At 35.5% G+C, this 8,579-nt stretch overlaps 1 long non-coding RNA gene across 1 annotated transcript; it reads right to left on the bottom strand.

Moving 5' to 3' along the window:
* Nucleotides 1-658: 658 nt before the first annotated feature.
* Nucleotides 659-4,210, bottom strand: LOC134603150 (uncharacterized). Its single transcript, XR_010090455.1, has 2 exons — nucleotides 2,543-4,210; nucleotides 659-2,144 (listed from the first exon to the last, which is right to left on the bottom strand). It is a non-coding gene; the product is annotated as an uncharacterized LOC134603150 (long non-coding RNA).
* Between the last annotated feature and the right edge of the window lie 4,369 nt (nucleotides 4,211-8,579).

Raw genomic sequence — 8,579 nt, 5'->3', positions numbered from 1 at the left:
TACATACACACAGGGAAGTTGAGATACAGAACTGCTCAGTTATCTGATGAGTCCGGGTGACAAAGAAAAATAAGCTTTTTGGCATGTTGTAAAGCTCAGTACAATAATATCTCATCCTCTAGACTAGTGTGTGCATCTAAATATATTACTGTACAAGTGTAGTGTATCTCTGGGGATATATATATACATATATATATATATACATAAATCTAGACATTTAAAAATACATTATTTCTATCAAGAAAACGCCAGACACTTGAAAGTTTGACGTCTTATAAATGACACTATAGAAAATTATTTCATGTACATACAAAATGTTGTGAGGAACTGACATTGAATCAGTTCTTGTAAACCAGAATAGATTTTGTTTCGCATTTCAATTTGTCAAAAGACTACCCGTAATCTACCGGACTGAACAGTCCCGTTGAAAATATTAATTCTAACTTAATTTTTAGGGGGCAGCTGGAGGCAAATGCAACAGTGTGTAGGCTGGGACATACAAGTTGAACAGGAAAAGAGCTAGATTTGAATCTGCAGATACTGTTGTTTAAAATAGATATTTCTGGGCCTATACTAGTAAGGAAGTGGCAAAAAACTAGTTTGTGACAGGATGACGTTTTCAGTTACTATATATGGCACAATGGTATATCCTAATATCTTTATTTTCTTGAAAAATCTCTTAACTAGAGGAAATCCATAAGTATGTTGAACTCAAAGATTTACCCTCCTAAAATATGAACGGTAACTAAATGTCACTGTAATAGCATATTATTATAGCCAACCTAATGTTACACTTAAACATGTACTTTTTTTTTTTAAATGAGGGGGGGGCTACATTTGCATTTTTGTCAAATGCAAATCATTCCTGACACAGGCTGGCATTCTATGCAAATGAAACAAAGCCCCAAGATGTGTGTGTGCATGGTATCGTGAGAATATGAGGATAAACACCGGGAAGCTTCTGCTACACATCTCATCCTGATAAATACCTTTTAACAACATTTATTGTGGTACAAAAGAACTCTAACGGAAAGATTTAATTTCAAATTTAGATAAGGACTTCTAACATGTAGCTTTTTACAGTTATTTAAAAAGGTTGAAGAACCAGTTTAATGTAGCATTAACTTTTTCCCTTCTAGAAAGATTAGGCCATCATAGGATCAAATTGATCTTACAGCCACATAATTAATAACCAGTGCCTTGCTGGGACTTTATAATACCCTGGATCATTGCTGTTGTCACAAGAACAAGTTTAATCGGCAAGTCTCATTATTTTACACCCTTCCCCATGCGGTGTCTCCACATTTCCATATGCCCTGTGACACACCAAACTATTGAATATTATAAGTGCCGTTAAGATTTGGGTGCCAAGACAAAGCAAATGCAAACAGACACTTAGCAGTTCTGTATCTCCAACTTCTCATTCCATAGACATACAGGTACTGCGTGAACAGACCCTGCTTCACACCAGCACTGACATAGTATTTTGTCTAAATGAGGAATGGGATGTGGTTCAGATGTATTTGTATTTCTATAGATCCATCTTAATACAGCACAACTAACACTGACTAATCCAAAAAGATATGTTGCAAGCAAGCAAAACACAAACACAGTGGCATGAAGAGGATAGTGGAAACAGACATTCATTTATTTACCTTTAAAAGAGCTCTGAGCTGTGAATTAACTTCAAACTGCCACTGATTTTCAACACATTGTGTTGCACAGTTAGTGGCACTTTAAAACGTTAATATTTGTTGGGTGGGGTGGAAGGGTGAGCACAACCCTTCCCTGAGTGAAATAACTCATCCTTTGGGTTACTGGACCAAATCGCTCAATATACTGCAGGTCCCTTTGGTTGTAATGCAGTCACTGGCCTTAGGCGTGTGTAAAACTCTGGAATTTTGCAAATGAGCACTGATTCACAAGATATATACTGTGATGGTCTCCTCCCTCGCTGTACATTATTAGCAGCCATTACATGCATTAATAATTAGACTTTTCCCCACTAACTCAGATGACTAGAAACACTAAAAATGCAACTAGTTGTCAAGATTTGTGTTTCTGAATCACCACGGATCATTGATTGTTCAGAGGATTCCATTGTAGTGAGTGTACACTAGATCAGACATATCACATCTGTATCACTTATTTTGGGAACAGGGAATGTTGCTGTGGCAACAGAGGTCCCAGAGAGTTTATCCTGACCTAAACCCAGTGGACAGATGTGAAACCCCCTTTTGTTTTTTTGCTCTGTCTGAAAAATCGTGCACACCCTCTGCAATTCGAGTATTTTCATCTCCTTGGTTGGGAATGCAACCTTTCGAATTACCAATAAAAGCAGAAACCTAGCTTTGTTCATCACACAACTTAAAATGTCAGACTTCCTGACCTCTGTGTATATTTAAACAAAGAGAAAACACGCACTCAAAGACAAAATTTGTTAGTGGCCAAAAATAAAAAACAAACCACTGCACTTCACTTTATCCTTTGCAAAAAAATAAATAAAAAAAAGACTGATTTAGGTCCTAACTTCACTAAAAACAATTGAGCACATGCTCAGCAGGGGCACTGCACACACACACACACATTATGTTCGCTTGTGTGTATATTAAACACACACGTGAGATTTTTTTTAGGTGATCACAAATCCATTGTCCATTATAACGTATTGAGCAACTTCTACTTTTGCAAACAATTCCAGCTTCCGAAATTTAGATTAACCATTAATATAACTAATTCACAGCCAAATGCTTTAAAAGAATAATAGTACATGAAACTGCAAGCAGAATGCCCATATTATTTGGTTGGTCTGTAAACCTGTACCCTAATAAGAGTATAAGCCTACTTTTTAAAAGTGTTAAATAGGTGTAGTGTCCTCACTCTTGCCATTCTTTTAGACTTTGCAGAGAAAAATTACTGAGAAAACAGCTTGTTTTAAGTATTACTACTTTGATTTTTTTGTTGTTGTAATCGAATTTTTGCAATTAGCAGACCGTACATTTCTTTCTTTTTCTTTTATAAATAACAATCTCAATTTAAACAACCTGTCTTAGTAACATTCAGTTATGGATAGAGGGCCTGAAGACATTAGCAACATATATATATATATAAAATAAAAATAATAAAGTGATACAAAAAGAAAGACACATTTCTGTAACACTTTTATAGAATCTCAAACACGGCCTCTTTCTCCTTCTGTATTGCCAAGTCAAAAACTTACATGAATATATTAAAAAGTAATTGTTCCTTTACTATTCCTTAGGGGACTCAGGACAGAAAAGGAATGTGATTAAGATGGTGATCATAACGTTTGAGGAGGATGTGAAGATAGGTTTTAGCCCAATTCATCAACTAAGGAGGATAGCAAGTCAAGGATTTCTGCCATTGGTGTATAAAAGCTTCGAGCAGCAAAAATATATATATTTTATATTGTACCACTTTCATATATAAAGGTGGGAAACATTTGCGATTCTTGATAGAAAAGGAGAAAACATAAGATGTAATTTTTTTCTGCCCTTGAGCTATCGAATTCTCTTTCCCATAAAATGCATTGCAATTCCAAATCTTGTCCACAGAGCCCATTACTATAACTACAGATTAGACCATTCACTTCTCACTTGAGATAATCGTGCTCAGTAATGCTTTTACCAGCTTCATTCCTCATTTTTGCCTACATGTTTCCTAACCTACAGAGGTTCCTAAAGGAACACTCCAAACACAGCATTTTGTAAGCAGTCAAACAGTTTTGAATTGGCTTGACTTCTTGCCAGACAACGCTCCCAATCTTGGTTCAGTCTTCAGGAGAGCACACTGAATGAGAGCGTGAGCTGATTGCCCTCAGCCAATGACCTAAGCCTTGCATTGCCAGGCTTTGCTAAGAAAGAGAGAGTGTCTTTAGAAAGGAGGTTGTAGTAAAGGTAGGCTGGCTCCAGGTAAGAAGACAAACCATTCCAAAAACGGTTTGGCTGCTTACATTGAGGGTGTGGTACTCCAGGCACGGCACCATAGCCACTACATTACTGTAATAGTAGTGGTGTTTGGTAGTGTTTCTCTAAAGGATGGTAGCAGGAGAGATTACAGATTTTAAACCATGCTTAAGACAACCTTTTTACCAGTATATATTGAAAATAAATTCCTCCACAAAGTTTACAACACTTATTTATGATTTATCAAATAACCAGTGACATGGTTGAAAATCACCCTTTTTTTTTTTTTTTTTTTTTTTTTACACTTAGGTAAATAGTAAGAGGAGGAACAACGTTTTTGGAAATATTATATTGCTAGAATGGAACCATGCATAAAATGGTGCACCAACTATTTCCCAGCGTGCAGCAAAATAATCCTTCGTGGAGCATTAGAAATTAGTCAAAAATTAGGACAGGAATTCTGAACTGTCCCATATAAATCTTGAGAAAGAGGCAAGTGGCCGCTTGCAGAAAACATAACGAATGGTCATGGAACTCATGCCTGAACCTTAAAACAGTATTTGCTACATTTGGTTAGAGTTGAAAAAACAATTGTGAGCTTCAACAAAGCAGAATAACTTGTAAAAGTATTCAGAAATATAGATTTAATTATCCAAATGTGTCTTCTAAATATAGCACCACCTTTTAATGATTAGTAACAGGTCCTCCATGTTCAGGAAAGCACCTACAGTGCACACAGCCTCTCATCCTATGAATAGTAAACATTTGCAAAGCTTTGCTCAGATGAGAACACACATTTGGAAGGCTACAAGTTATGACATGCCAAAAGTCAAATACAATTTTATTTTTGACATCACTGCTCCTTTAAATGAGCTCATGAGACTATGCCACACAAACTTTACACAAAATAAAACAAAACAAAAAAATAGATCACATACACACAAACTGGACATTTAAACAAAACCCTCTTAGTTGATTGAGATCAGAGGAACCTATATATATCAGTATGTGAGAGAGAGGCGGGGGAGTGGACATCAGAATTTCAAGGGGTTATATGTAAACCCAAAACAGAGGTGCACTTCAACATTTTATCAGTAGGCTTCGATCCTTTCCTGAAAGACTAAATTGAAGCATTACTTTAACATAATCAACAAATTACAACAAGATGTTCAACTACACCACAAGACTAAAACGTAGCACATTGGAGATCACACAACTCTACAGTGTAGACTTTTGAAATCCCTCTGTAAGATGTAGAGCTAGTGGGTCAATACAAGCAATGTTGGGCTATATTTATACATGTATTGCTAACGTTAAGGGTACAGACTGACATTTTCCAAAGCTTGAGTCTAATGGCTGATTTAATGAATCGTTTGCATAGAAAATCACAGCTGTAGGGTCAACTAGAAAAGGACTGGACCTCGTCTACTGAAACGTTTCAAACGCTTGTGAGAGGCAGCAAGTGTTTGACCTGAACAGTTTCAAAAAAAGTGATTCCACATTTTTGTGGTTTATGCTGAATGAGCGTGGGGATGGTAAATGCATCACAAACTGGTACGAAAGCTCCCCACGCCACACAAATCGATAATTGAAAGAATGCTTCCAGCAGCAGTCTTATCTGTAGGAAAGAATGCCTCATTTGCCACTTGTCACAAAAAACATTTGAGATTGTCAGATGTTCAAAAGAAACCATGGCATACAAGCTGCTCTACCTTCGCTGGGTTTAAGAGAACTTATCGCCATAAACTCTTACAGTCAGCAACCACTTTTAAATAAATGTGCATAAATATATATTTGTTCAAGCTAATAATATAACATCTTTCTCTGTTTCTGTTCCAATGTCATCTTAATATCTGAACATGTATCTGATGCGTGTAATCCCAAAATCTGAATATGCATCTGATGCGTGTTATCCTAATCTCTGAATATACATCTGTTGCCAGGTGTTCCTCCTCCACCCGTTTTTGTGAGCAGCCGGGTGCTGAAACAGTTGCTATCATCCTAGCTGCACATAGCATTGAGTAGATTTAAAAAAAAAAAAAATAAAAAAAAAAAAAAAAAATGTAAATGCAGACTGCACAGTGGGGTTATTTAAAAAAACTTTTTTGTTTTTTAAACTGCTTCCATGATGGACTGCTCACAACAAATGCACGTAGGGAACACTGCTCTCAAGCGTAACAGTATTTTGTTGAGTCAGAGTCATCAGATAATTATACAAGCATGGAACAGAAGGGAAAACATTGTATAACAACTATGCACCTTATTAGGAGACATTTCTTTAAACAGATAGACTCCATTTAGAACAAACTTTGACAAATCAGTATCACTGAAATCCCCAACACCCTTGGAATGAATGATGCCGCTTCCCCTCTTAATACCAGTATTGTGTAGTTTGAGAGGTTATGAGGTTACCTGTTTTATGGTTTATTGTCAACTGCTGAGAAATGTGAGATGTAATTTATGTATGTATATATATATATTTACACATATAAAAAAATAAAGAGTGAGGTAGATAAATGTTTGGGGGAAAAAATCATTGAAGAAACTGTCCCCTGTCATAAAAAAAGCCTTATCTTAAAACATACAAACGTGTTGGGGCATTTTTACAGTGACAAACTTCTAATGAGAAAAATAAATAAGATAGTAAAACAAACAGGGAAAATACTACATAGAACAGAATAGAGTTTAGGGGCAACAATGAAACATTTTTTACAAGATAGAGAGAATTATGCTCCAAAAGCAATAATAATAATAATAATAATATTATATATATATATATATATATATATATATATATATATATATATATATATATATATATATAATAAAATGCACTACCCACATTCAAACTTTTTTTTGTCTTAAATCTCCAGTCACAACTACCAGTGAGTAATATATAAATATATATATAATTAAACGCTTCCATCCCAAAGCAAATTTGTTTATCAGCAAGGCAACTGTTTTGGTCTGAATATGTAAATAGAAGTTGGCTCTGTCAAAGCAGGACGAGCTGGTAACATGTTGGATACATACGCACAGGCAGGTATGCGTTACTGGGTTTCTAAGGACAAAAAGGTAAAAAAATAATCATAAAAAAAAGCTTTATATGTGTTCTACTGAGGATAAGTAAGCCCAGCCAGTAGAGTAACATTTGTACAAAAATATATTTATTTATTAAAACAAAAACAAAAATTCCACCCAGTAGTGAAAAACGTAAGGTACTAATTTTAAACAATGCTACTTGTTGTAGAGAATAAAGAAATTAACAAATGTGCCAAGATGTTTATTACACTGTGTCAATTTATCTGGCACCAGTTTCATTGACTTGATGCGTTAAATGTAATCAGAATATGTTATACCATAATAGTCATCATCCAGTATTTGTAGGCTGTGTTAGCCAGACATAGCAGCCTCCACTGTGACTGGAAGAGGCTGACAGAATTGGCACAAACAGCTACTTAAAACGGGGTTGTTTTATTATGGTTTCTTCAAAGTGCTTTTGGACTACAATACCGTTCAGTATCAGTCATACTACAAAACTGGATCTGGGGGAGAACAAACCTCTGCTAAACTAAATACAATAGTGTCTGAAGATGGCATTTAAGGAGGCCTTTTCCGCTGTACAAGCAAACCTCATAGATAAATGGAACATCATGATAAATACTGTCATTATTTACCTCTGTTTTAGATCTTTTCTATCATAAGAGGAACTAGCCTGAGTGACAGGGTAGAAATCACTTTTTTTTTGCATGCACTGAACATCTATCTAAACAGAGGTAAACATAAGAGCAATAAGGCACCACATAAACTAGTTTGAGCATTCTGCTACAGGATGGAAGTTTTCCTTTTACAATTTTTGGTCTAATTAACAATATAAAAAAAATAAAAAAATTTTTGTCTGCAATGTAGCCTAAACAGACTTTTATCCTTGGGATGGAAGAGTTTTCAATGTAGATAAAGGAAAAGAAGGTCAAAGAGTTTTGATGTTGTGACTTAAAGCCTGGCGCTGTATCCAACAGATCAAAATAATGAAAAAATAATATATATATATAACCGTAACGATGAACATACAGATGGCAGATCTGTACGTACGACTTCCTACCCATCATAAGCCAATGAAGGGCTTAGGACTGCGTAGGATTACTACTAAAGAAACATATTGAAATAACTTACTCAACAAGAAACCATTTAAATTTCTGACCTGAGTTTGTTTGCAAGTTTTTTTTGTTTTTGATTTTTTGTATTTTTTTTGACGCATTGCAATATAACAGAATGATTGCTGTGTGAAGAAAAGGGAAGGAAGGGACAAACTTGTACCAGAAAAAAATACCCACTCAGCCCAGCACCCACCTCAATAGTGGGATTACAACCACTATGAAACCATAGAAAAAAATAAAATAAAAAGCATTTATAAAAAGGCATTTAACAGATGCATGGCTAATAATACTACAAGTCTTTCTGTGGGAGGTATAGATGTGAAGAACCACACTGTGATATCAAGCAGAATATTTTGGGTCTTATGCACAAGTTCTAAAGCAGCGGATCCCAACGCATTTGTCCAAAATCTCCCATTTAAGTCACTGGAAGTCTCCTGCGCGTGGTTGCGTTTTACATAAGCCCTATGTAGAAGAGATAGGAACATGAAAACACGAA

This window comes from Pelobates fuscus, chromosome 3 (assembly GCF_036172605.1).
Source record: "Pelobates fuscus isolate aPelFus1 chromosome 3, aPelFus1.pri, whole genome shotgun sequence".
In the NCBI taxonomy this organism is placed as follows: domain Eukaryota; kingdom Metazoa; phylum Chordata; class Amphibia; order Anura; family Pelobatidae; genus Pelobates; species Pelobates fuscus.
The sequence above is the reverse complement of the archived record's forward strand: the minus strand, read 5'-3'. Positions and strand labels throughout refer to the sequence as shown.